This window comes from Macaca fascicularis, chromosome 3 (assembly GCF_037993035.2).
Source record: "Macaca fascicularis isolate 582-1 chromosome 3, T2T-MFA8v1.1".
Classification (NCBI taxonomy): domain Eukaryota; kingdom Metazoa; phylum Chordata; class Mammalia; order Primates; family Cercopithecidae; genus Macaca; species Macaca fascicularis.
In genome coordinates this window covers 135,112,857-135,139,431 of record NC_088377.1, presented here as the reverse complement: position 1 = coordinate 135,139,431, position 26,575 = coordinate 135,112,857, and the positions used below count along the sequence as shown (strand labels likewise).

General features: G+C 34.8%; 1 long non-coding RNA gene and 1 pseudogene across 1 annotated transcript in view; both read right to left on the bottom strand.

Annotated features, from left to right (window-relative positions):
- Window positions 1-26,575, bottom strand: part of LOC135970204 (uncharacterized) — a 354,727-nt gene that overhangs the window by 134,215 nt on the left and 193,937 nt on the right. The gene's annotated exons all lie outside the window — the stretch shown is intronic.
- Window positions 6,966-9,474, bottom strand: LOC123572500 (suppressor of cytokine signaling 5-like; annotated as a pseudogene).

Here is a 26,575-nt window from a genome sequence, read left to right as displayed (position 1 = left end):
AGTTGGATGTAAAGCACTCCTCAGCAAATGTAAAAGAACAGAAATTATAACAAACTGTTCATCAGACCACAGTGCAATCAAACAAGAACTTAGGACTAAGAAACTCAATGAAAACCACTCAACCACATGGAAACTGAACAATCTGCTCCTGAATGACTACTGGGTAAATAACAAAATGAAGGAAGAAATAAAGATGGTCTTTGAAACCAATGAGAGCAAAGAAAGATACAACGTACCAGAATCTCCGGGACACATTTAAAGCAGTGTGTAGATGGAAATTTATAGCACTAAATGCCCACAAGAGAAAGCAGGAAAGATCTAAAATGGACACCCTAATATCACAATTAAAAGAACTATAGAAGCATGCGCAAACACATTCAAAAGCTAGCAGAAGTCAAGAAATAACTAAGATTAGAGCAGAACTGAAGGAGACAGAGACATAAAAAAACCCTTCAAAAAACCAATGAATCCAGGAGCTAGTTTTTTTGAAAAGATCAACAAAATGGATAGACCACTAGGAAGTCTAATAGAGAAGAAAAGAGAGAAGAATCAAACAGACACAATAAAAATTGATGAAGGTGATATCACCACTGACCCCACAGAAATACAAACTACCATTAGAGAACACTATAAACACCTCTTTGCAAGTAAACTAGAAAACCTAGAAGAAATGGATAAATTTCTGGACACATACACCCTCCCAAGACTAAACTAGGAAGAAGTTGAATGTCTGAAGAGATTGATAACAGGCTCTGAAATTGAGGCAATAATTAATAGCCTACCAACCAAAAAAAGTCCAGGACCAGACAGATTCACAGCCACATTCTACCAGAAGTATGAGGAAGAACTGGTACCATTACTTCTGAAACTATTCCAAACAACAGAAAAAGAGGGAATCCTCCCTAACTCATTTTATGAGGCCAACATCACCCTGAAATCAAAGCCTGGCAGAGACACAACAAAAAAAGAGAATTTTAGACCAATATCCCTGATGAATATCGATGCAAAAATCCTTAATAAAATACTGGCAAACCGAATCCAGCAGCACATCAAAAATCTTACACACCATGATCAAGTGGGCTTCATCCCTGGGATGCAAGGCTGGTTCAACATATGAAAATTATTAACGTAATCCAGCATATAAACAGAACTAAAGACAAAAACCACATGATTATTTCAATAGACGCAGAAAAGGCCTTTGACAAAATTCAACAGCCTTTCATGCTAAAAACTCTGAATAAATTCAGTACTGATGGAACATATTTCAAAATAAAATATTAAGACAAACCCACAGCCAATATCATACTGAATGGGCAAAAACTGGAAGCATTCCCTTTGAAAACTGGCACAAGATAGGGATGCCCTCTCTCACCACTCCTATTCAACATAGTGTTGGAAATTCTGGCTGGGGCAATCAGGCAAGAGAAAGAAATAAAGAATATTCAATTAGGAAAAGAAGTTAAATTGTCCCTGTTTGCACATGACATGACTGTATATCTAGAAAAGCCCATCGTCTCAGCTCCAAATCTCCTTAAGATGATAAGCAACTTCAGCAAAGTCTCAGGATACGAAATCAATGTGCAAAAATCACAAGCATTCTTATACACCAATAACAGACAAACAGAGAACAAAATCATGAATGAACTCCCCTTCACAATAGCTTCAAAGAGAATAAAATACCTAGGAATCCAACTTACAAAGGATGCGAAGGACCTCTTCAAGGAGAACTACAAACCACTGCTCAAGGAAATAAAAGAGGACACAAACAAATGGAAGAACATTCCATGCTCATGGATAGGAAGAATCAATATCATGAAAATGGCCATACTTCCCAAGGTAATTTATAGATTCAATGCCATCCCCATTAAGCTATCAATGTCTTTCTTCACAGAAAGGGAACAAAACTACTTTAAAGTTCATATGAAACCAAAAAAGAGCCCTCATTGCCACAACAATCCTAAACCAAAAGAACAAAGCTGGAGGCATCACACTATCTGACTTCAAACTATACTACAAGGCTACAGTAACCAAAACAGCTTGGTACTGATACCAAAACAGAGATATAGAACAATGGAACAGAACAGAGCCCTCAGAAATAATACCACACATCTACAGCCATCTGATCTTTGACAAACCTGACAAAAACAAGAAATGGGGAAAGGATTCCCTATTTAGGAAATGGTGTTGGGAAAACTGGCTAGCCGTAAGTAGAAAGCTGAAACTGGATCCCATCCTTACACCTTATACAAAAATTAATTAAAGATGGATTAGAGACTTATATTTTAGACCTAAACCCATAAAAACCCTAGAAGAAAACCTAGGTAATACCATTCAGGACATAGGTATGGACAACGACTTCATGTCTAAAACACCAAAACCAATGGCAACAAAAGCCAAAATTGACAAATGGGATCTAATTAAACTAAAGAGCTTCTGCACAGCTAAAGAAACTACCATCAGAGTGAACAGGCAACCTACAGAATGGGAAAAAAATTTTGCAATCTACTCATCTGACAAAGGGCTAATATCCAGAACCTACAAAGAACTCAAACAAATTTATAAGAAAAAAACAACCCCATCAAACAGTGGGCAAAGGATATGAACAGATACTTCTCAAAAGAAGACATTAATGCAGCCAACAGACACATGAAAAAATGCTCATCATCACTAGCCATCAAAGAAATGCAAATCAAAACCACAATGAGATACCATCTCATGCCAGTTAGAATGGCGATGATTAAAACAATCAGGAAACAACAGGTGCTGGAGAGGATGTGGAGAAATAGGAACACTTTTACACTGTTTGTGGGACTGTAAACAAGTTCAACCATTGTGGAAAACAGTGTGGCGATTCCTCAAGGATCTAGAACTAGAAATCCCATTTGACCCAGCCATCCCATTACTGGGGATATACCCAAAGGATTATGAGTCATGCTGCTATAAAGACACATGCACACGTATGTTTATTGTGGCACTATTCACAATAGCAAAGACTTGGAATCAACCCAAATGTCCATCAATGACAGACCGGATTAAGAAAATGTGGCACATATACACCATGGAATACTATGCACCCATAAAAAGGATGAGTTCGTGTCCTTTATGGGGACATGGATGAAGCTGGAAACCATCATTCTCAGCATACAATCACAAGAACAAAAAACCAAACACTGCATGTTCTCACTCATAGGTGGGAATCGAACACTGAGATCACTTGGACACAGGAAGGGAACATCACACCAGGGCCTGTTGTGGGGTGAGAGGAGGGGGGAGGAATAGCATTAGGAGATAAACCTAATGTAAATGACGAGTTAATGGATGAAGCACACCAACATGGCACATGTATACATATGTAACAAACCTGCATGTTGTGCACATGTACCCTAGAACATAAAGTATATAAAAAAAAGAAATGGTACAATTTATACAACAGTTTCTGTGGTAAGCACAATTTTTGTGTCCCATTATTTCATTTTCATATACTTTCTTAATATTTCCAGAAGAATCCCTAGAAAATGTCCAAACTTGAAAGAGATAATAGTCATGTAATTTATTTTTCCACTTTGGCATGTACTGAAAGCAGGTTTGTCACTTCCTATATTAGAGTGAGCATTTTAATATTTTTTGTATTTCTATACATTATTTTTCCTACTCTTAAAGCTCAGACATTATACAAATAATTCCTCAAAGTATCACAAATATTATCAATATATATTCATTCCCACATGATCGTTTTCTTCTTTTTCTTACATTTCCAGAATTATTTCAAAACACTAGTCATTGAACTCAAATTTTGAAATTACAAAAGGTATCAGGTTCTGTATCTAAAAATAAGAACACCTGCTGGGCGTAATCTTTGAAACAAATTACTGAGAAATTCAGCAAACAAACCTCTGCAATTAAATTGTATGATAATACTTTGGAAATGAGGTCTCAAGTGAAGATGAAACACTGAACAAGATTCAGCCCTTAGAGTTATATTTATCCAGCAGATGATTCTTGAGAGATGTAGACACTTCAATTTATGGCTCTTTTAAAAAATTATAGTTAAGTGCATATATCACTTTTTTTTTTTTTTGCAGTGGGAATAATATGAAGCAACATAAAAAGGAAACAACCTCCCTTCATTCATTATTTCTGTCTTTGGAAATCCTGTAGTAAATAAAACACCTTAAAATTATGTAGATTGAGGAAGTTTTGATCTGTACAATGAAGTTTAAGTTCTGTATCACCTACATATTTTTCTTTTCCTTTATTTTATGAATTCCAATATGCTTCTCTGACATTTATGGGCCAATAAACAGGTTCCCTGTTGGCTAATTTAACACCTGCACATTGGGCTTAGTATAAACATAAAATCTGAATAACCTAGATGGCTAAAATTTATTATGCTGGTTTAGAAGATTCTACCTAGCTCTTAAGAACCCATTCCAACGAGGAGCTCACATAGTAAATTCTGAACTGAACAAAAGAGACAAAGTAATTATCACTATGTGATGGTTTTAAGGGACAACTGTCCTTCCATATTTCTGGATGTTTTATGTAAGGGGTTCCTCTATTATCCTGCTTTAACCCATGTCATTCAATGTATATTCACTAACTGCTATTAGTGAACACTTAGGAAAGTCTGTGTTGATGGAAACTCAAAAGGTATTGCGAAATGTAAAGTGAGCAGAATATCCCCGAAAGTTAGTAATCTAATATATGTGATAAAATGCTAACACAAAACCACCATTAAAAAGTAATACGTAAGCAAGTGCAGCACATCCTAATATTGTACAATTAAGCAGGCCCAAGCTAAAGGGATCGTTGAAGTGAAACAATCAAATAGGTTGAAATCACTTTGTTACCATCTGTTTTTCCCAATGAATCATCAAGAACACAGCAAGATTTTAATTACAATATATAGACCCTACAAACAAATTGAATTTAAATAAAGTAAGTGAACAATAACAGCAAGACATTGCAGAATATTGAATCATCCTTTCTCATAGAAGAATAGAGAAAATCTTTTTCATACTCTGAATGATAATTTTACAAATCAAGTCATACTTGTCATACTCAATTAATCATAATCTAAAGTCACTTAGGGCGTATAGCACTGCTCCAAGAACTGAATTCTCTCCCAGCTGCTGAAATGGTCTGCTGCAACCTTAAGACCAGTTTTAGCTAGTAGTGGGTTAAACCACCTGCCATGACTCTAAAATTAGTATCACCTATCACCATCACTCACTAATCAGAGTTTACTGGCTCCCAAAAGATTCTTTAGTGCTCATAAGCTTTCTTTCAAAACCATAGGCAATAATTATCTTCCTAATAAAACCCTAACCTTTTCTTTGTTCTTCAGACATATCAAAGACCACCTGATCTGCATGTATACTCTGAACTGCAATTTTTGCTTCCACAAATAAAATGTTAAATTTAGATATTCAACCCTACGCTGTATGTTGACTTTGACAATACTATTTCTACATACTTAAATTTATTTATTTCAATTTTTTTACAAGAACACCAAACATCTTTTATTAGCACAAGAAAGTAGCTGTAACAAGGCACATCAAGCAGAAACATGCATTACTAGTCATAGGGTTAGTGTTGTATACAAATACAGCTTTGCTTTTTTTGTAGCCTTGGCAATCGCCATAGTGATGTAAAATCACATTTTGTAGCAGCTAGTGTAGAAACTGTGGAGCACTCAACAGTGGTATAGAGCACATTCACAAAAAGACATAAGAATGGATGTGGCTATTTTACTGCCAAATATCTAGAACTGTAAATTCAGTTCTGTTACTTAGAAGTGAACACTAGAACTTGAAATAACTTCAAGAACAGCTCACTCCAGTAGTGATACATACTATTCAAAATGATGAAAAGGAGCTAAGCTATTTATGGATACAATGGTTATGCAGTACCTTTTAAATCTAAATTTTAGATCTCAGATTTCCCATTAAGAATAACTGCACTGAGGTTCTATAAATTATACTTAATTCAGCCTTGAGAATTTACAACAAAGAGATAAGTACTGCTATCCAAATTATTAATTATAGTTTAACAATAATCCCAACATCTCCAACCACTGAAGTTCTTATTTTCTGACTTGTTCGGTAATCTTCTAGTTTCATCTTCTTCATGGTTCACAAACTCATTATGGGCATAGAAAAATATCCAGCTTTTATGAAACAACAATTAGACTGCATGTCAACTTAAAAAAATCACATGGAAGAATACATTGTAGCAGCTATTCCAAATACTTGTTTTAAATTAAAGCACTCATTAAAAATATCGGTACTTAGGGCCTTTAAATAAAATTCTACTACTAATTTTGTAAGTCTGAAATTTTAAGAATGACTATTCAGAAAAGCTGGTTTACTTACCAGTACCTTTTGCAGAGAAGAAAAGGAGTGTAACTATAAACTACATCAACACTTAACTGAACTGCACTATGCCCTTGTGACTAGAAACTTGCATTTTTTTTTTCTTAAAAGGAAGGCAGTCTTTTATTTTATTTTATTTTATTTTATTGCACTCCCAAAGCTTGAATTATAGCAACTACAAACATCATTACTTCTGGAAGATTATAGAAAAACACAGACGAAATAATTTCAAAGAGTCACAATGCTGAAATACTCATCCAATATTAAGCATTTGTCCTTCAGAAAGAAATAGAATTCTTCATAACAAATGCCCCAGTGTTGCCTCACTGAATTACTACAGCCATTAAAAACTGTTAGCTAAATCACCAAAATGTTTTTGTAGTCTTACTGAATACCTGTAGTTCTATCCTGTTGTTTCAATAGGCACCACATTTATCTGAATAAGTAACAGCAGATTGCGTCTGACAGATACTAACACTAAGCTTACATACTGTATGAGAAAACCCACCACTCATACGTTTGTTGCTATAGGTGTGCTATCTTATCCACATGAAAGCAGACCTAGTTAATACCCTCTGAGGACAGGAGAGTTTACTTTGGCTTGACCGGTCCTCATTTTAACTTGTGAATCCTACCTTTTTGTTTGTAATGATACTTTTAAAAATTCCTATAACATTGATGGTAAAGGGAGTTAATCAATCCATCATATGTAGTGTACCTGCAGATTACTGCATGGCAGATATATTGCAGGCTAAAAGGAGAAGTCCCATCTAGAGATATAGTAAGCAACAGTTCAAAACACATGCAAGACATGGGATCTTTATAATGTTCTAAAAGTTATCTGTTTCATTTTAGAAGTGAAATCCACACGGGTCATGGGCATCAAAACTAAAGTTGTGAATCCACTGCTCAGGTTGTGTATGCAGGAGTTTTTGTCATTGCAAAAGCTTAGAGAAGAGGTTGTCCTTGTGCTCAGAGTTCATGAGGAAAATTTGCCTTTAGGTTTCCTTTGGGAAAGGTGCATCACTGCACAGTAACAGGGATCCCCTGTAATCTGAAGCAAATAGGACAGGAAGCAGTGTATGTAATCAGTGTGTGGACTTTCCAAGCTCCCTACCTGGTCACATGGGCATGGCCGTCTCCAGATACCTGACACTGCTTCTCCCTCCATGACTGCAAACACAAGGTGGTCCTCTTCTCTTCCAAGTCACAATTACCTTGCAGAATTGCAGAAGTGTTTCCTCTTATTTCAGTCATTCCAGGAGTTAAATTCGGTCTCAGCTTATATAATGGGTTAGCCTGTACAGTAGTTTCAAATGTATGTATTTGTGCATTAGGAGGGGGAATCAACTTCTTATTCAATACTAAGCCATCTTCTCTATCTTCTTTGTCTTCTGTAGAAACTAAAGATGAATCAAATGTATCAAAAATGTTGAATGTGGACTCACAGGAGCTGTATGCTGTTGCATCAAATGACTTTTTTGGGCTAAATGTGAACCAGTAGGAAAAGGACATTTCTCAAGCATTAATTCAGAAAGAGAGATTTTTCTTTTACTAGAGAAAAGAGGCTTGACTGTGATAATTTAAATAATTTTGTACATGAAATAAATTTTGTGTACATCAATCCATCAGAAAGCAAAGGTGTCAGATGTGGAATGTTCCACTTGTGGTGTCATGTCTCGAAGAGTTTCTATTTAGAAGAAATTTGGATTTTGGATTTTTGGAATAGCAGTATTGCTATTCTCAATCTGTATATCATCCATCTGTATATCATGGTGGTTTTAACCCATACTGATGACTGATGCTGCTATCCATCAATCTGTATATCATGGTGGTTTTAACCCATATTTACCTTACGATTAGATAAATTTGTTGTATTTTCTATTGTGTTGTGTTTCTAGGTATAGTCCGAATATCCTGTGGATGGCTATTATGTCAAATATATTATTGAAAACATATTTCTCCACTTTGCCTATTGACTTATGTGCTCTTAGTTTAGTTTATAAACAAAAATAATTATGTTTACTAGAATTCTCTACTGATTAATACTTTTTGCATGATGTACCTAAATCTTGGTCAATCCTAGTGTCACAAAGATGTTAAGTTTTCCTATGAAAGTCATATTTATTTGTAGATACATAGATAAAAACAAAGTTGGATGTTTTTATCTTTCTATATATGTGACTTTATACCGTGACACCACTCTAAGTTCATGGTGTCATCTTATTGTGACTTGGCACACAGGTAAGAAATTTACAGAGTTATGGGCATATTTCTTCTTCTGTCACTTTAAAAACTGTTGTTTTGAAAGAATTTGTCCAAGTCATTTTAATTTTCAAATTTATTAGCAAATATAGAAGTTGAGGCCGGGCACGGTGGTTCACACCTGTAATCCCAGCACTTTGGGAGGCCGAGGTGGGCAGAACATGAGGTCAGGAGATAGATACAATCCTGGCCAACAGGGTGAAACCCAGTCTACACTAAAAATACAAAAGTTAACTGGGCTTAGTGGCATGTGCCTATAATCCCAGCTACTCGGGAGGCTGAGGTGGGAGAAACTCTTGAACCGGGGTGGCAGAGGTTGCAGTGAGCTGAGATCATGCCACACTGCACTCCAATCTGGCAACAGAGCTAGGTTCTGTCTCCAAAAAAAAAAAAAAAAAAAAGTTGAAAACTACTTCATATTATCTCCTCTTTAAACCTATCATGATGTTCCCCATTCAATCCTAATAATTATAGCCCGTGTAATTTTTCTCTCCCTGTTATTTCTTTTTGTACAGATTATCAAAACTCTTATCAAATACATTATAACTTTAAAAAACAAACTTTTGACATCGTTGAATTTTTCTATTGCACATTGCTTTTGATTTAATTAATTTAAAATGCAGAGCATTTTCAAGTGAAAACACAAAAAAAATTTAAACATATTTGCCTTAAAATAAATGTGCTTATTTTTGTATTTCTTCCAGTTTTTCATTCACAAGTGTAATTTTCTTTCACTATTTTTTTCTGAAGGAATTTCATCTCATTTTTTGAGATTCTCATTTGGAAATAGCAAGCTATAGGATTTACCTGCTTTGTGAGCATGCATCCAAGTCATACTTTTATTGTGTACAGGAATGTTATTCTATCATTTATTTCTTCTTTCTTAAAATAATTTTAGATGAGGTTGACCTAAACATTTTCTGTTTTTCAATTTTATATTAAATTACTTTTCCTAAAACACTAAGAATGAGACAGAGTTCAGAATAATTTTTCAAACTTAAAAAAAGTTATTGGAATAAGGGTGCTCCTAAAATTTTTAAGTATTTTATACTTTTAGGTTTGAGATGGTAGCCCCTCCTTTATTCTCATAATTTTAAATTGCCACCCTTTCTCTTTCTCTTTCTGTATTTTTTTAATCACTCCTGCTACAGGTTTGTCAATTGTGTTAATAGTTTAAAAGAATAAATATTTTTATGTATTAATATACTGTTTGTCCATTTCCTGTGTCATGGATTGCTTTTCTTATCTTTATTAGTTGTCTTCTTCTACATACTTTGCATTCAATTTACTTGTTCTTTTCTAGCTTTGTAAGTGAAACATTCAGATAATTGGTTTTAGGCCATTCTTCCTTTCTATTATTAAAAAAAAAAAATCTATACAGTTTTATCTAAGCATAATTTTAGTTCCCTCCCACAAACATTGATGTTTAATATATTCATTCTGATTTATTCAAAATATTTTCAAATTTTACCTATGATGTCTCCTTTGATGCAAGGGTTATTTAAAAGTGAGGTGCTTTTTTGTTTTGTTTTTGTTTTTGTTTTTTCCCCAGTAGCAGGGGCTCTACATTTCTCTTAGGTGGAACTCCCAGAGGCAACCAACGACTCCATTGCCACTACCACTGCATTGGTACTGCCCTTGCTGGCCTCAGACTAGGTAAGGAACAAAGACCCCAAGTGCTTTAATAACACCTCAAGCAAGTCACAGCTGCCCTAAGGAGAAGAGGTCACTCGGCTCCCCAACCAGCTCCCCAGGCCCCTGGTCATCACCAGGCAGGGCCCCTCAGTTTGGGGCCACGTCACAGCCACCCTACTCTAGATTGATCACACCAAGCAGCTCTAGCTCTGCATTCTTCTGGGGTAGAACCCCAAGATAGTAGTGGAAGGCCCTCTGCCACAGCCACTGCAAGAGTCCCTGCCCCTGCTGCCTCTAACTTGATGAAGAAACAAAGCCTGAGTTCACCCAAGGACTGTGGTGTACAGTCTGGGAGTGCCAAGTTGAAATATGCAGTTAGCACTTCAGCAGGGGAGGAGCCCACACTTTCAGATCACTGAGAGGGAGCATGGCTGCAAACATGATGAAATAGAGAGAAGCCACATGGCTGAGCAAGAGCCTATCTCCTAGCCATTATGCTTAAAAGCAATTTATTGGATCACAACCCAAACTTCAACACCAAAAATACCTTACTAATATACCACCCTGTGAAATCATGTTTCAAAACTCAGATATAAATAGAGACCCTGCACAAAGTATTAGCCCCCTGGAAACAACCAGAAAAGAATTCAACTGATGGTACTCAAATTATATCACATTAAAGGAACATCAACCCACACAGATGAGAAGGAATCAGCTCAAGAACTCTGGCAACTCAAATGGTCAGCATGTCCCCCGTTGTCCAAATAGCCACGTTAGTTCCCCAGCAAGAGTTCTTAACCAGGTTGAAATGGCTAAAATGAGAGAAATAGAATTCAGAATATAGATAAGAATGAAGATCATTGAGATTCAGGAGAAAGTTGAAACTCAAGGAATCTTCAGAAAATAATTATACATGAGCTAATAGATGAAATAGCCATTATAAGAAAGAACCAAACTGATTGGATAGAACTGCAAAACACACAAGTATTTCATAAGGCAATTGCAAGTGTTAAGAGCAAAATAAACTAAGCTAAGGAAAGAATTTCAGAGCCTGAAGACTGGTTCAATGAAGTAACTCAGTCAGACAAAAATAAAGGAAATAACCAAAATGAACAAAGCAAACTTTCAGGAAATATTGGATTATGTAAAGAGACCAAATCTATTATCTATTTGTGTCCCTGAAGAAGATGGAGAGAAAGCAACCAACTTGAATAACATATTTCAGGATATCATCTGTAAAAATTTCTCCAACCTCATTGGAGAGGTCAACATTCAAATTCATGAAATGCAGAGAACCCCTACAAGATACTACACAAAAAGGCCATCACTAAGACACAGAGTCATCAGATTATCCAAGGTCAAAAATGAAAGAAAAAAATGTTAAAGGCAGCTAGAGGGAAAGGGTAGGTCACCTACAAAGGGAACCCCATCAAGCTGACAGTGGAGCTTTCAACAGAAACCAGAAGAGGTTCAGCATTCTTGAAGAAAAGAAACTCCAACCAAGAATTTATATCCAGCCAAACTATGCTTCATAAACAAAGGAGAAGTAGATCCTTTTCAGATAAACAAATGCTAAAGGAATTCATTACCACCAGACCTGCCTCACAAGAGGTCCTGAAGGAAACACTAAAAAGTATCACTAGAACAAAAACACACTGAAGAACACAGACCAGTGACCCTATAAAACAACCGCACAAACAGGTCTTCATAATAACCAGCTAACAACAGGATGACAGGATCAAATCCACACATGTCAATATTAACCTTGAATGTAAACAGGCTGAATGTTCCAATCAGAAGGCAAAGAGTGACAAGTTGGATAAAAAAGACACGACCTAATGGTATGCAGTCTTCAAAAGACTGATCTCACAAGCAATAACACTTACAAAGTCAAAGTAAAGGGATGGAGATAAATCTAAAAAGCACATGGAAAACAGAAAAAAGCAGGGATTACCATCTGGATTTTCGGACAAAACAGAGAACAGCATGGGAAAGACCCAGCCCATGATTCAATACTTCCCACCAGTTTCCTCCCACAATATATGGGAATTGTGGGAGTTACAATGGAAGATGATATTTGGGTGGGGAGATAGCCAAACCACATCATTCTGACCTAGACCCTCCCAAATATCATGGCCTCACATTTCAAAACCAATCAGGCTTTCCAACAGTCCCTTAAAGTCCTCACTCATTTCAGCATTAAATCAAAAGTCCACAATCCAAAGTTTCATCAAAGACAAGGCAAGTCCCTTCCACCTATGAGCCTGTAAAATAAAAAAGCATTTAGTTACTTCCCAGATACAATGAGGATACAGTCATTGGGTAAATACTGCCATTCCAAATGAGAGAAGTTGGCCAAAACAAAGGGGCTATATGCCCCATGCAAGTAAAAAATCAAGCAGAGCTGTCAAACCTTAAAGCTCCAAAATGATCTCTTTGACTCCATGTCTCACAGCCAGGTCAAGCTCAGCAAGAGGTGGGTTCCCATTGTCTTGGGAAGCTCTGCCCCTGTGGCTCTGCAGGGTACAGCCTCCCACCCAGCTGCTCTCACAGGCTCATGTTGAGGGCCTGTGGCTTTTCCAGGTGCACGGTGCAAGCTGTCACTGAATCTAATATTCTGGAGTTTGGAGGAGTGTGGCCTTCTTTCACAGCTTCAGTAGGCAGTACCCCAATGGGGAATATGTTTGGGGGCTTCAATCCTACACTTCCCTTCTTCACTGCCCTAGAAGAGGTTCTCCATGAGGGCCCTGCCCCTGCAGCAAATTTCTGCCTGAACATCCAGGTGTTTCCACATATCCTCTGAAATATATGCAGAGGTTCCCAAACCTCAATTCTTGACTTCTGTGAACCCACAGGCTCAACACAACATGGAAGCTGCCAAGACTTGGGACTTGTACCCTCTGAAGCCATGGCAGAAACAGACAGTTCATTCAATCTCCACACTTATCTGAGAAGTGCAATCTGCTCATTGGTTATATTTCCCCTAGGCAGCATTGAGGATTTTTTAAATAATAAATCCACATAGGTAACAAAGAGCTTTTTAGAAGGAGAATAGATTTGTATCAAAAAATTTTCTCCCCACATGGCAGTTTGTTTTATATGTCAGTTTTAGGCTTGCCAGTGGCCTGATCTAATGGCCAGTTAGCTATAGCCCATGGCTATAGGGAATTATCTGATGTGCCTTACAGGGAAAGTGCCTGTTAGATAAGCTTTGTTCAACCTACCTGTGAGTCAGGTAGGTTCATTGGTTTCCATATGTCCCACCAAGACATCACTAACTACAGAACTTCCCACTAGGGCTTGGACAGAATGGCTATCAGGAGTGCAAATAAACTATAGATCAATACTAATAATATATTCAGTAGTGAGGAACAAAATATCTTGCTGACGTTGAAGTATAGATATCTTAAATAGAAACTGATATTAATCATAGAAGAAAACAATGATAAACTAGATTCTATTAAAATTTAAAATATCCTTTCCTCACCACTAGGAAAGTGTCAAGGCAAACCACAGTGTTCCCAATGCAAATATGAGACAAAGGTCTAATATCCACATATTAAAAAATTCACAAATTGATAAGATTAAGATATGCCACCTACCCAACTATGAAAAAGACACACAAAATCCTGAAATAGAGGCCTTAAAATTATACATATTTAAGGGGCAAATATACATATGAAAAGATGTTCAACATAATTATTCACCAGGGAATTATAAGTTGAATCTAGAATTAGGTACCACTACAGAATGAGGTATTTAATAAAATGGTTAAAAGGAGAAAGATAAAATATCAAAGGAATTAAAATAACCGAAACTCTTATACGTTGCTTTTGGGAGTGTAAATTAACATAATCACTTAAAAATGTATGCCATTATATAGATGACTATATGTATGCCCTACGACTCTTAAATTTGACTCTCATGTTTACACTCAACAGAATATAAATATACATTAACAGCAAAATTATAATCAACAGCCCTAAACTGAAAATAAAGGAAATGTTATCAAAAACTATAATTCTATACAGTAATAGAATGAATGAATGATCAGTACATGTAACAATAGTAATGAATGTCATAAATAAAATGTCAATAAACAGAAATGAAACATAGGTCAACATATACACTATGATTTGATTTGTATAATACAAACAGAGGCAATATTAATCTATACTGTTCACAAACAGATTGAGTAAAGACTTTTCTGTTGAGAAGTGGAATGGGATGTTCATGACTGTAAATAAAAAAGATAAAATGAACTCATAGTTGCAGAAAACGAGTTATTTCTTGATCTGAAAGTTAGTTATATATTTTCCATTTGTAAAAAAGTCACGAAGGTGCCATAATATTAACACTTTTCTCAACATACAATTAAATTTCAATAATAAAAAATGAGAATGGGTAAAATGATGATATCAAAAGGCATATTTCCCATGAGGGGGTAGTGATGATAAATGGTAGCAATGAGTTATGATGTACTGGTTACAATCTGTTTTTTGGTCGTGATGCTGAGTTCACTGATTTTTGCACTCTTGGGAGTGATAAATGCATTTATTTCCTTATTTGTGGTGGCGATTTCACTGACATAGATAAACCAAAAGGAAAAGACTGACAGCATCAAATTTGGTGACAATTTGGAGAAGAAAATGGGAAAATGCTATTGAAGAGTAATTGGAAGGTTTTATTTTAATAAGGTTAAACATATACCTACTCCTATGTTATCTATTCAAAATATATAAAATATATTTCTACAAAAAAAAAAAAAAACTTGTACCAGTATTCCCTTTCTCTCTTCCTATATTTTTCCATCTGCCCATTCTTTGCCTTCCATTCCTTTTTTTTTCCTCTCCTAAGCAGAGTCATCTATGTTCAAGAAAGCAGGTAGAAAGAGGGAGGAGTTTCCTCCAGGAATCTAAGCTCAGGTACCCAAGGAAGTTGGACTTTGAAGTGGAGTGTTACATGTTCCAGTGAGTATGACACTGATAGGGAGCAAGAGGCCAAAGAAGGAGCCACACCATGGCCTGACATCCTAGGCAGTAAGGTGGTAAAAAAAAATAAATAAATAAAATAAATAAATAAAATCAGGCAGACGAGGCACAATGATTGAAAATTTAATTAGATTGACCAAATCAATTTTTTGATTAAGCAAACAAGTCAAAACATCAAGAATAATTACATTTAAGATTCTTTTACCTGCGGAGAAATGATTTTCAAATGTGGAAAGAGAGAAGGCTAGCTAGAACCGTGAGGTATTATATTAGAATTGTAAGTATTGGTATGATTTTTTTAAATATACTGTCAATCTTCATTATTCATGTGTTCCGTATCTGTGAGTTCATCTACTTACCAAAATGTATGTGTAATTCCAAAATTAGTAGAGCACATTCATGGGCATGTTTAGGCATTGGGAAAAGCATCAAAAAAATTGTAGTTACCAAGCGTACATTTTTCCGACTAAGGTCAAACAAGGGAGTATGCTGCTTTTTTGTTTCAACACTTCTTGTAGAAACAAATGTTATTTTCTTGGTCTATTGAGTGCCACAGCTCATTCTTGGGCTTTTAGTTAATGCATCTGCTGTTTTAAATGGTCCCTAAGGATAGTGCTGAAGTGTTGTCCAGTTTTCCTAAGTGTGAGAAGTATCTGATATGCCTTACAGGGAAAGTGTCTGTTAGATAAGCCTTGTTCAAGGAAGGGTTACAGTGCTATTGGCTGTGAGTTCAATGTTAACCAAAATTATTTATCAAATAAGGTGTTTTTACACAGAAACACATATATAACAACATTATGTATTAATTAATTGATAAAAATATTATGACTGGAGGAATACTGTATTACCAGAAAGTGAGGGTATGATCAAAGAATAAAGATATGTCCAAAAAAACTAGTAGGAGCCTGCTTGAGCGTTTTTTTCATTGAGAAAATCTAGGGCAGTTTGAGCATCAAACTAAATAATGGGAGTATCACACTATAGGCTATTTAATAAAAGAGAAGGTAATGAGTTTATACATATATAAATAAATGAGGAAGAAAGGAAAACTCTCTTTCCTATTAATTAAAAATAAAGAAGCATTGACCGATATTCGTAATTAGAAAATTATAACAGTGAGTGAAGTTTTGCCAAGAAAGGGTATACTGATATAATATTGGAATATCTCTTTACACAATGATAGCTCTCACACTGAAAGACCTGGGCCTAGGGATGAGAAAATAGCCTCCAGACCTAGGTAGATGGTCATTTTACACGATGAAAAGCCTGCAAACCTTCAAGGCTGCTGAGAACAACAACAAAAGACTATTAAAGACATAAGAGACAAGGAGAGATAAAGTAACTGCTCCAGATTGAAGGAAATTAACAAAGCATATAAATTAAAAGCAACAGTTTTCCTGGATAGGTATCTGGATGTGAAATGAAACATATACATTGATGCAATGATTAATACGACTAAAATGGAGTGTGTGGATTGGAAAACAGCATTTCCTAAAAGAAGGTGGTATGTAGGAAAGTATTCTTGTTTTTAGAAAGTGCACACTAGAGTATTTTAGAGGTGATGGGGCATCATATTAGACAAAGACAATTTTCATCTTTCTGTCTTTTTGTATATCTGTATATTTATCTATGTAATCTATAAGATAGAACATTATTTCTCATTTTTGTTTTACCCTGCAGAAACCTTTGAAATAATTTGTAAGTTTCCCACAAAAAAAATTATATCCGTAGGTGTTAGTAACTTAATGAGGTCCATAAATTTAGATATATTACAATAATAACTTTCAATGCTATTTTAAGTTGAGAATGTTTTTGTTTTTGTTTTTGGTGGATGTGCTTATTAGGACATATCATTAGCCAACTCTCTTTGTGTAGTTCCCCTTCTCCATAAAGTACATCACTTTGAATATGTCAGTAAGGCAGGTAAAGGAAATGAGAGTTTTTATATTTTTTAATAAATCTTTTTTTTTCTTTTTTGCTTTTTGGCAGGTAATGTATTCCTACCCCAAATTTTCACTACACAAAATGCTAATAAAGGAAGTATATGTTAAATGACTTAACTGCAATTTCAATGCCTCCATTAAAACTAGATCCAACCATTCTTGAAAAAAAAAATAAACACAGCATACCTTTCTTAAATTTAATTTCTTTGTATACATTTTAAAAACACAAAAGGCAAACAATGTTTTTATTACATTACTGTCATAAGGTAAAATGAGATTTAATAATTTAAAGGAAAGCTAAATATATCTAATTTAAATAAAGGATATATGTTGATTTTCATTAATGTTATTGATTGTGTTGAGTAGTAAATTTACTTAACCATAATCTAAAACAATGCAAACACAAATTGGTCTAAGACATAAATTTATACAAGACTTTGAAAATATATATATATATATATATTTTTACTGAGTGACAGTATATAAACTGTAAGAGAAATTCAATTCTTGCTTAGGAAGGAGCAGCAAACTTCAACTGAAGTATAATCATACCACAGCTTACCTATCCTCTTCTCTCAAAGTCAAGGCCTCTAGCTGAGCAGAAGCTTCAAAAAATGGGTCACAGTTACCAAGTCTTGAAATTGAGTGAATGCCATTCGGTTTTGTTCTGCAGTTGTTTCAGGCAGTTTTCAAAGAGACTTAAAACTTGCTGATTTCTTTTCTCACATTCAAACCCAAGTAGCAGTGGAAAATATCACATACAACCCCACCATCACCCCCATGCGACTTTTTTTTTTTTTTCCAACATGATTTCCCCAAAGATTTAGCTTCTTTTTAAATCCTAGGATTTTTCACTTAATGTCAAAATATTTTCTCCAGGGCCTTGCAGAGATTAGTTCAACTGGTTTATGTGGTGAAAAATAGCTCTTAAGTACACTAGTTTTTGAACTCATTCTTAATCTTCAAAGCACTGAGCGAAATCTGGCCTACTATTTCCTTGAAAAAAAGTCCTGCAGTAAGATGAATAAGTTCTGAGGATCTATTGTACAGCAGTATGAATACAGTAAATAATACTGTATTGTTTACTTAACGTTTGCTCAGAGAATAGATCTTAAGTATCCTTACCACTCCCCTGCCCACACACACACACACACACACACACACACACACACACACACAATGGTAACTGTGTGTGGTGATGAACATATTAATTTGATTGTGGTATCATTACACCATATATGTGTATGGATACACATGTCAAATCGTCACAATGTATACCTGGAATATATATAATTTTTAATTTGTCAATTATACCTCAAAATGCTGAAAAAAGTAAAAAAAAAAAAAAAAATTCCTGCAATTCTTATTTCACCTAAGTCATGCTGCTTTGAAATATTCCTTCATTAAAACCACCATATTTATTTGCTTGGCAGGGGATTTATGTCCTGTTTGTTCAAACTTGTCCTTGAGTGATAAAATAATAAAGTTACCTATTTTTGTAGTATTATTCTGAAGTTATTTTTATTTTATTATTAAAAATTGTTGACAATATTTGCAACACAATGTCTTATTAAAGAAAAACAGTTCTGCATTATAATACCAGGGTTTTCTTTACTTTTTTTTTTTCTTAAAGAGTGGAAACCTCTTCTGAAGCTTACTATTGATGGGACACCATAAATACACATATCAGCACAGTCTTTATAAAACAACCTTGTTGTTTAAATGTATAAAGACAAAACTACTAAGTATATCTGGCTTTGCTTGCCTCTAACAGTTTTTTGAGTAGCTTCCATTACAATGACAAACTGCTTTTGTGTCTTTTATTGCAATAGTGCATGGCCATGCTTGAGAAGATTGTAACTTTTCACCCTAACATTCTCTTCCTCCATATCAAAACTTATATTTAGAAAACTCTATATTGAACTGTAAATGTGATGTAAATTCATAAACTCATAAAATATAAAGCAAAAGAACATAACGTGAGAAAAAAATAAATAAATCACAATAAAATTCATGTCTGACCTAACAATCCTTGTTTTGCAATGATTTTAAAAAGCAGCTAAATATGGTGGTAATGGGGATGGCAAGTGAGTTGTGGCATGTGAAAATGCATTATGTAGAATCAAACTCCTATTTCTCATTAACCTGTAAAGGTTGTTCCCACCCACAAGCCAATCTGATGGATTAAGGAGAAATTGAGAAAGGTAACTCTAGAGGGAAAGACTGAGATTATTGGCCCCTCCATGCAATAAACAGCTTACAAACTCTCTCTTTGGGAATTTCACCTCATATCAAACACTGAGAATGGATATGACTACATGAACACAGTTTTAGTGTACATTTCCATGTGTGCTGAATGACTTCCATTAACTTACTACCCGGGCTGCTTGGTCAATCTCTATCAGTAAAAACTTTAACATCACACGGAACTCCAAGTTAAAAAAGAAACAAAAAGCCAACAAACAAAAAGACAACTATCACTATCTCTCACAGAAATTACAGGGACATGTCATGGCGCCTTAGATTTCTTCTAAATCCCATTTGAATACCTTTCTCCCTCTCTAAATATGTACGTACATATTACTACATGTACTATATAGTAATATATACTATATATTATTTTAGCTATTACTATATATGTATATAATACCATCTTTGTATTGTGTAACACATCTATATATATAGAAAGAAAAAGGGAGATAGAAAACTGTAGATTAAATGATAGTACTACATCATTGTCAAGTTTTGTGATTTATATAATTGTATAGTGGTTAGATAATGATATAAGAGAATGTCTGGAATCTGGGGGACAACTGGGCATGATATTTCTAAAATTACTCTCCAATGACTCAAGAGAGAGAAAGAATGCTAAATTCAATAAGCACAATGTAAACAGTTAAGAAATCTGAAGAAATGTATATTGGTGTTCTTTATAAGACTATTGCAACTTTTCTATACGGTTGTTGTTGTTTTTTTTTTTTTTTTTTTTTGAGATGGAATCTCATTCTGTTGCCCAGGCTGGAGTGCAGTGGCATGATCTTGGCTGACTGCATCCTCTGCCTCCCAGGTTTAAGCGATTCTCCTGCTTCAGCTTCCTGAGTAGCTGGGATTACAGGCGTACACCACCACACCCGGCTAACTTTTGTATTTTTTTTAGTACAGATGAGGTTTTACCATGTTAGTCAGGCTAGTCTCGAACTCCTGACCTCGTGATCCACCCGCCTTGGCCTCCCAAAGTACTGGGATTACAGGCGTGAGCCACTGTGCCTGGTCCTGTATAAGTTTTTATCTAAATCAAAATATAAGGTGTAAGGAATGAAAAGTCCACACATACATGAAGCCTTTAATAGTTCCCTTATATTTGTAGCATGTTATGTCTAACCACATTACTTTCTAAATTAACTACATACTTAATTTAGGACGTGACTAAAGATATAAAAAGTTACTGTAAATTTTCATGTTAGTATTTAACAATAAGTATTTTTGAATTAATAAATTGAGGGTTACTTCCAGTCTAAAAAATATGTAGCATTAAACATTCCCTTTATGATTCCTTGGTGCTCAAGACATGTATTTGTCATAGCTTCCATAATATTTTATAACAGCTTTATAGGTCTTAAGTCAGGCATTGTCATTATATGTCATTCTTAAGAACTGAATCAGATTCAGAGTGAATGTATAATACTGATTTAATCAATAAATGCATCAATGGATTTGTGTTTTTCTTTCATCATTTCATATCTAAAGAGAAAGTAATTAAAATTGATTCAATTATTTATTAAAATTTTCAGAGATTATTTAGACTTCCATAACGAATTAAACTGTGATAAATCTGGACAATGTTTATGTTCTCATGAAGTGAAATGTAATTAAAAGTGAAGAGACCTAAGTTTTAGAATAATCATTAATATCTTTAGAATTGGAGTAGTCATCTTATCGAATATTCACCATTCCTTTATCACTAGTATAAGGACATAAAGCTAAACAATTATGAAGACTCCTTCCAGCTTTAAAATATTAATTAATATTATCAGAAGAATCATAGGCTTGGGATATCCTAAGCACGTGTGCACACACACACACATAAGCAATCATACCTTAACTTTTTAAATAAAGAGCCTATTGTATTTCAGTTCCAGTCATATTTAATGATTATGCTGTTTAATAGTCCTCTAAGAACTCAAGTATATTTTGAGAAGTAAAAATAATTTAGGCAATTGTACTGTTAGATCTGAAAAGTCATAAATATACATTGTTCCAGCATCAAGCTTTGTACTATTTGCAAAGTGATAGGTTTGAAAATTCTTGTTTGAAAAATACACTGATCACTTTTTTTTTCTGAAGACACAAAGTGAAATTAAATAAAAGGGTATATAATTCCACAAGAAACAAAATAAAACGGTTGTCATCAGGAGGAAAAACATTTCAACCAATTCTAAGTCCCTGACTGCAGACTAATGAATGTTTACCAAATATTGAGGACAAGGGAAAATGCAGCTTAAGTTCCTATAGAGAATGGAGCCCAAAGCAAGGCATTCTCCCAATAACCTCAGAGATCAGGATTCAAAAATACCAGAAATAAGTCAGAAAGAATGTGAGACAGGACAGAAAACATAAATATGAATGAAATGGTATTTGGAATAGTAGACCCCTCACCCCCAACACTGATGCAAACCTCTCATGCAGAAAACTAAAATCTTCCCTCCAGGTAAAGTGAAACACAGTGAATAGCCCCTGAGTTGGGGAGAAGGCAAAGAGTTCTTCATGTACTGTCATTTAGCCATCCCTTACACAAAAGCTAGATTCATCTTCAAACTTGGAAGCATCAATTTCCTGATCAATAAGCCACACTAAATTACACAGTGTTCTGAGACCTTTTTTGCTCATTAAATATAAACAGAAAGTCACAATCACCATACATTTAAGGAAAGCCTGAAACATAGCATAGAAGGACAAGGTTACATGCACAAATACAATCTTCCTCAAATAAATATCTTTAGAGAGATTTGAAAAGACCTATTATTCATTAAGTATGATGCTATTTAAAAGATAAGAAGTGAGAGAGAGAAAAAATAAAGAGGGAGGGAGAGAGAGAGAAAAGAGGGAGGAGAGAGGCAGACAGCAGTAGGTGTTAGAAAATGAAAATGCTGAAGACAAATTAGTGAAAGGGGAAAATCTACAATATTCCCAAAAAAAGCGTAAATGGATAACAGATTTTTTTTTTAGCATACAAGCATAAATGGATAAATATAAGGGAAGACATAAAGGACATAAACATCAGTCTAAGGTATCCAGCATATGTTTAATAAAGGTTCAAAAAGGGCAAATGAATGATCATGCCTCCATATTGAAAGGACACTCCAAAGTTCATGGAAAAAATGTATCAACCCTGAAACTATAACATATTGTGAAATAGTATAAACCAAAAATAACAAAAATTTTAAAGTTTTTTTTTCTTTAACAGGGGGAAGAAAAATAAAGAGATATAATTGTTGAGGAAATAGCTACCTGCAATGTTATAAGAATTGAATTCACATCTGTATACTCATCAGCAACACTAGATTTCAGGTGCCAATGCAGTGGTGTTTGTTACATTCTGAGACATTATTTTAGCCAAGTGTTCAGTACTCAATACCTTCAATTAAGTTTTAGCCAGAATGAAAATATTTTCAACACAAGAAGAATCAGAAAACTTCCTTCTATACATTCTGTCCTAGGAAATTACTTACGGATATGCTTAGCAGTATAAGGATATAAACTATGTGAGAGAAGATCAGAAAGGAAGTGATATCACAGTTCCAGTGTCTGTAACAGATCTGAATAAGATGACAATCAGTCTACATTGAATATTAAAACAGGTGTGTTACAATCTCCAGGTCAGAGGTAGGTGTTTGGTAAAAAAGAAAGAGAAGGGTATTCAAAATATTTCACTTTGAACATTAAAACAGGTGTGTTACAATCTCCAGGTCAGAGGTAGGTGTTTGGTAAAAAAGAAAGAGAAGGGTATTCAAAATACTTCCCTTTTTTTTTTTTTTTTTTTTTTTTTTTAAGTTTTTGGAACAACTTAGGACAGTCAATGCAAGGTAAAAAAGAGAAAGTAAGAAATCACAGGGATAAGAAGCTATATAGGAGATTAATGAAAGTTATAGAAGACTGTGTAAATTGGCAGATAAACGACTTACATTGTTCTACAAAATAAACATTTTGTTCTGGTTTAACTAGAAATGATAACAATTTAGGCATGAAGGAGTTGAGGATCTTTGAGAAAGATCTCTCATAGGAGAGAAAATTAAGAAATCAAAAATTAGTTATTTAAGCATTTAGTTTTTAAATATAGAATTCAAAGGGGAATGAAGCAGGAAACTTTACTTTTTATTAAAAGTCTTTCTGCTTTCTCAACCACTTGTAAATATTACTTTGATTATTCTTCAAATGAATTTTTCATATGAAACAATCATTATCAATTTGCATTTTCTTATTTCATAACAAATTTGTTGACATTTGTACAGTGTCAAAAAGTGGCAAATATATATAATTGTAATATAAATAAATAAAACACATGGAATGGGTTTCTGAGTCACTTCTTGTACTCTTCTCAAAACACAATCACATTGCTTTGCTTTATCTAAAATCTTCTTTTCCTGCATGGTTCTTTATAATTGCCAGCTGTTGTGATGTTTTGATTTGTTTTTTTAAAAAAATTCATTATAAAATATTTTATATAATTCCAACACAAGCTAGAAGGCATTAACAGTCCTTAAGGTACAGAGACATAGCATTTCCTTCTGGAACATTCAAAATTTCCTTGAAAAATTAGGACAGTTACTTGTTTAAAATATTTTCAGAAGATACTCCCACAAAAGCAATGATACGTCATTTGCTTTAGCCTCGCAAACTTTCTGGCATCATATTACAGTGTATTTATCAAATTCAGACATCCACTTGTATATCAATATCAAATTTAAAAACTAAATTCTCGTAATCAGAAACCGAGGTCAGCCTGACTGAATTAGCATTGAAGCTCACTTATAACCTGTGTTACCTTAAGCAAGTACTTGTTCTGTCCATTTCTGATTCCCTTTGTGAGGAACAGCATTAGTCACTTCTATTTCTATGTACACTGTGAAGATTAGATGTAAATTGTTTGCACTGTGCCTGGCTCCGATTACGTTTGTAATTCATGGGAGGAGTGTTGTTGTCAATGTTGCTGCTGGTGGTACTGATAAAATTTATCTTCATCATTGAAAACCCCAACCTTCCAACAAAGCTTTTTGTATTTCCTAAGTGATAATTGATGGATATCACCAATTCTCCCTTCAAGCCAAAAATACCCATTACTGCAGAAACTAGTAGATAGTCATTCTAAAACAGATGACGTTATAGGAAATGCAGGGTATGACCACAGAGCCATATAACTATGGTCCTTATGGCACCTATAAAATGCCTTTATAGCTAATTCCAGGTGAGTTGCTACTCAAGAGCTATCAGTCACTGAGGACAAGTATCAGGTAGCTGATGCCTTATAAAGGCAATGTACAGTTGATTATGTAAGTTCTGATGTATCTTAGAAAATGTTTCTTTTATACTCATTTTACTGATGTCCACACAGTACAGAGACTCTTATGTATTAAAGAGAAAATATATACTAATAGCCAAGTTTCCAGTTTACTCACAATACTCCTTATACATACATACAAAGTTTAATTTTGATTTTCCATAAAAGATATAAAGGTACTCATAGTTTCCTACCTTGCTATTTTTTAAGGGGAGATATTAATATAAAATAGTTTAATCTGCCAATATATGATTTCATAGTCTTCACAATTATAAATATCTATTTTCAATGAGTTAGTCACTTTCAAGGATGTATTCTTCCATTCAAATGCCTCATTCTGTTGTAATTTTCATCAAGATATGTCAGGACATACTGAGTCCTTCAACATTCTCATAGTAGCAGGGGATAAGAGGACCTTCAATCTTCTTTTGTTTTTCAGCTCCCCTCTCATAGATGCTGTGCTGTAGCTGGTGGAGTCTGGATCCCACGATGGTGATATTAAAACGTGATTATCTGATTAGTCTTTGAAGGACAATATTCTAATGTCTACTTTTAGAAGCCATGGTGCAAAAACTATTTGTCCCCAGTCATGATGTACTCTGTCAAACTTGTGTTAGACTGTCTACAGGGCATGTGAGTTCTCCAGTTCCACACTGACATGTCTAGATTCCCCATTTTATTCTCCATAAACAATTTTCTGGGATTCAGGACAAAGGCCTTAGGTTCAACTGTTATGCCACCTCCATCAGCATACTGCACTTTTGTTTTGCATCATGCTCATGCTGAATATCAAGCTAAATAAGCTATATTTGCTAAAACTTCAGAAACTAAATTTCCTAAAGGAAGGCACCATGTTTACAGAAATGTTTGTTTCTGCCTCAAATTCTTCAAATCCCAACAACCTAGTACAGTATCTAGTACAGTATCTATCAGCAATAATTAATTAATAATAATTGACTGAATTGGTGCGTGGATAATTTGAGGCCAGAAGTTCAAGAACAGCCTGCCCAACATGGCAAAAACCCATCTCTAGTAAAAATACACAAATTAGCCCAGTGTTGGGGGTGTGCACCTGTAATGCCAGCTACTCAGGAGGCTGAAGCAAGAGAATCACTTGAACCTGGGAGGTGGAAGTTGCAGTTAGCAGAGATCTCATGACTGCACTCCAGCCTGGGCAACAGAGCAAGACTCTATCTCAAAAAACAAACAAACAAACAAAAATGACTGAATCAATCACCCTATCAATAAGATCATGTGGCACCAAGCTAATTAATTGAGTAATGGAAAGAAACAGGATTATAAGTCACAATGAAAGTAAATAATGGTTTCAATATATACACAATTTTGCTTTGCTGCAACTATGAGCTCATTGAGATGGATCATTTCCAACCATGATGAAAAGCACAGCCCATTCCTAATAGAGGGCAAATTAAGTGGTGTAAAAATGACATTAATATATGTAGAATTGAGTGAGGAAGTCTGACCTTAGGTACCACAGGGGTAATGGTTGCTGGTATTGAAGTTGCCAAGAATTTTGGCAAGATAGAGATGACCATGGGAGTTATGAACTTGCTGATGGAGTCATTAAGGAGAAGGGATTGTATTTTGAGTGTTTGTTGCTAAAACACTAAATACAAAGATGCTGGTATTAAGGGTATGGTAAGTATTTTCAAAAAGTCACTGCTGATTGGCAGTGGCCAAAGTGTAGCCTATTATTAGCATGGGAGTCTACAGCAAAGAGGGCTAGAAAAGAAAGCAAAATTTCAATTAAAGTAAATAAGTTGGATTTGTTGTTTATAGAAATATTTGATG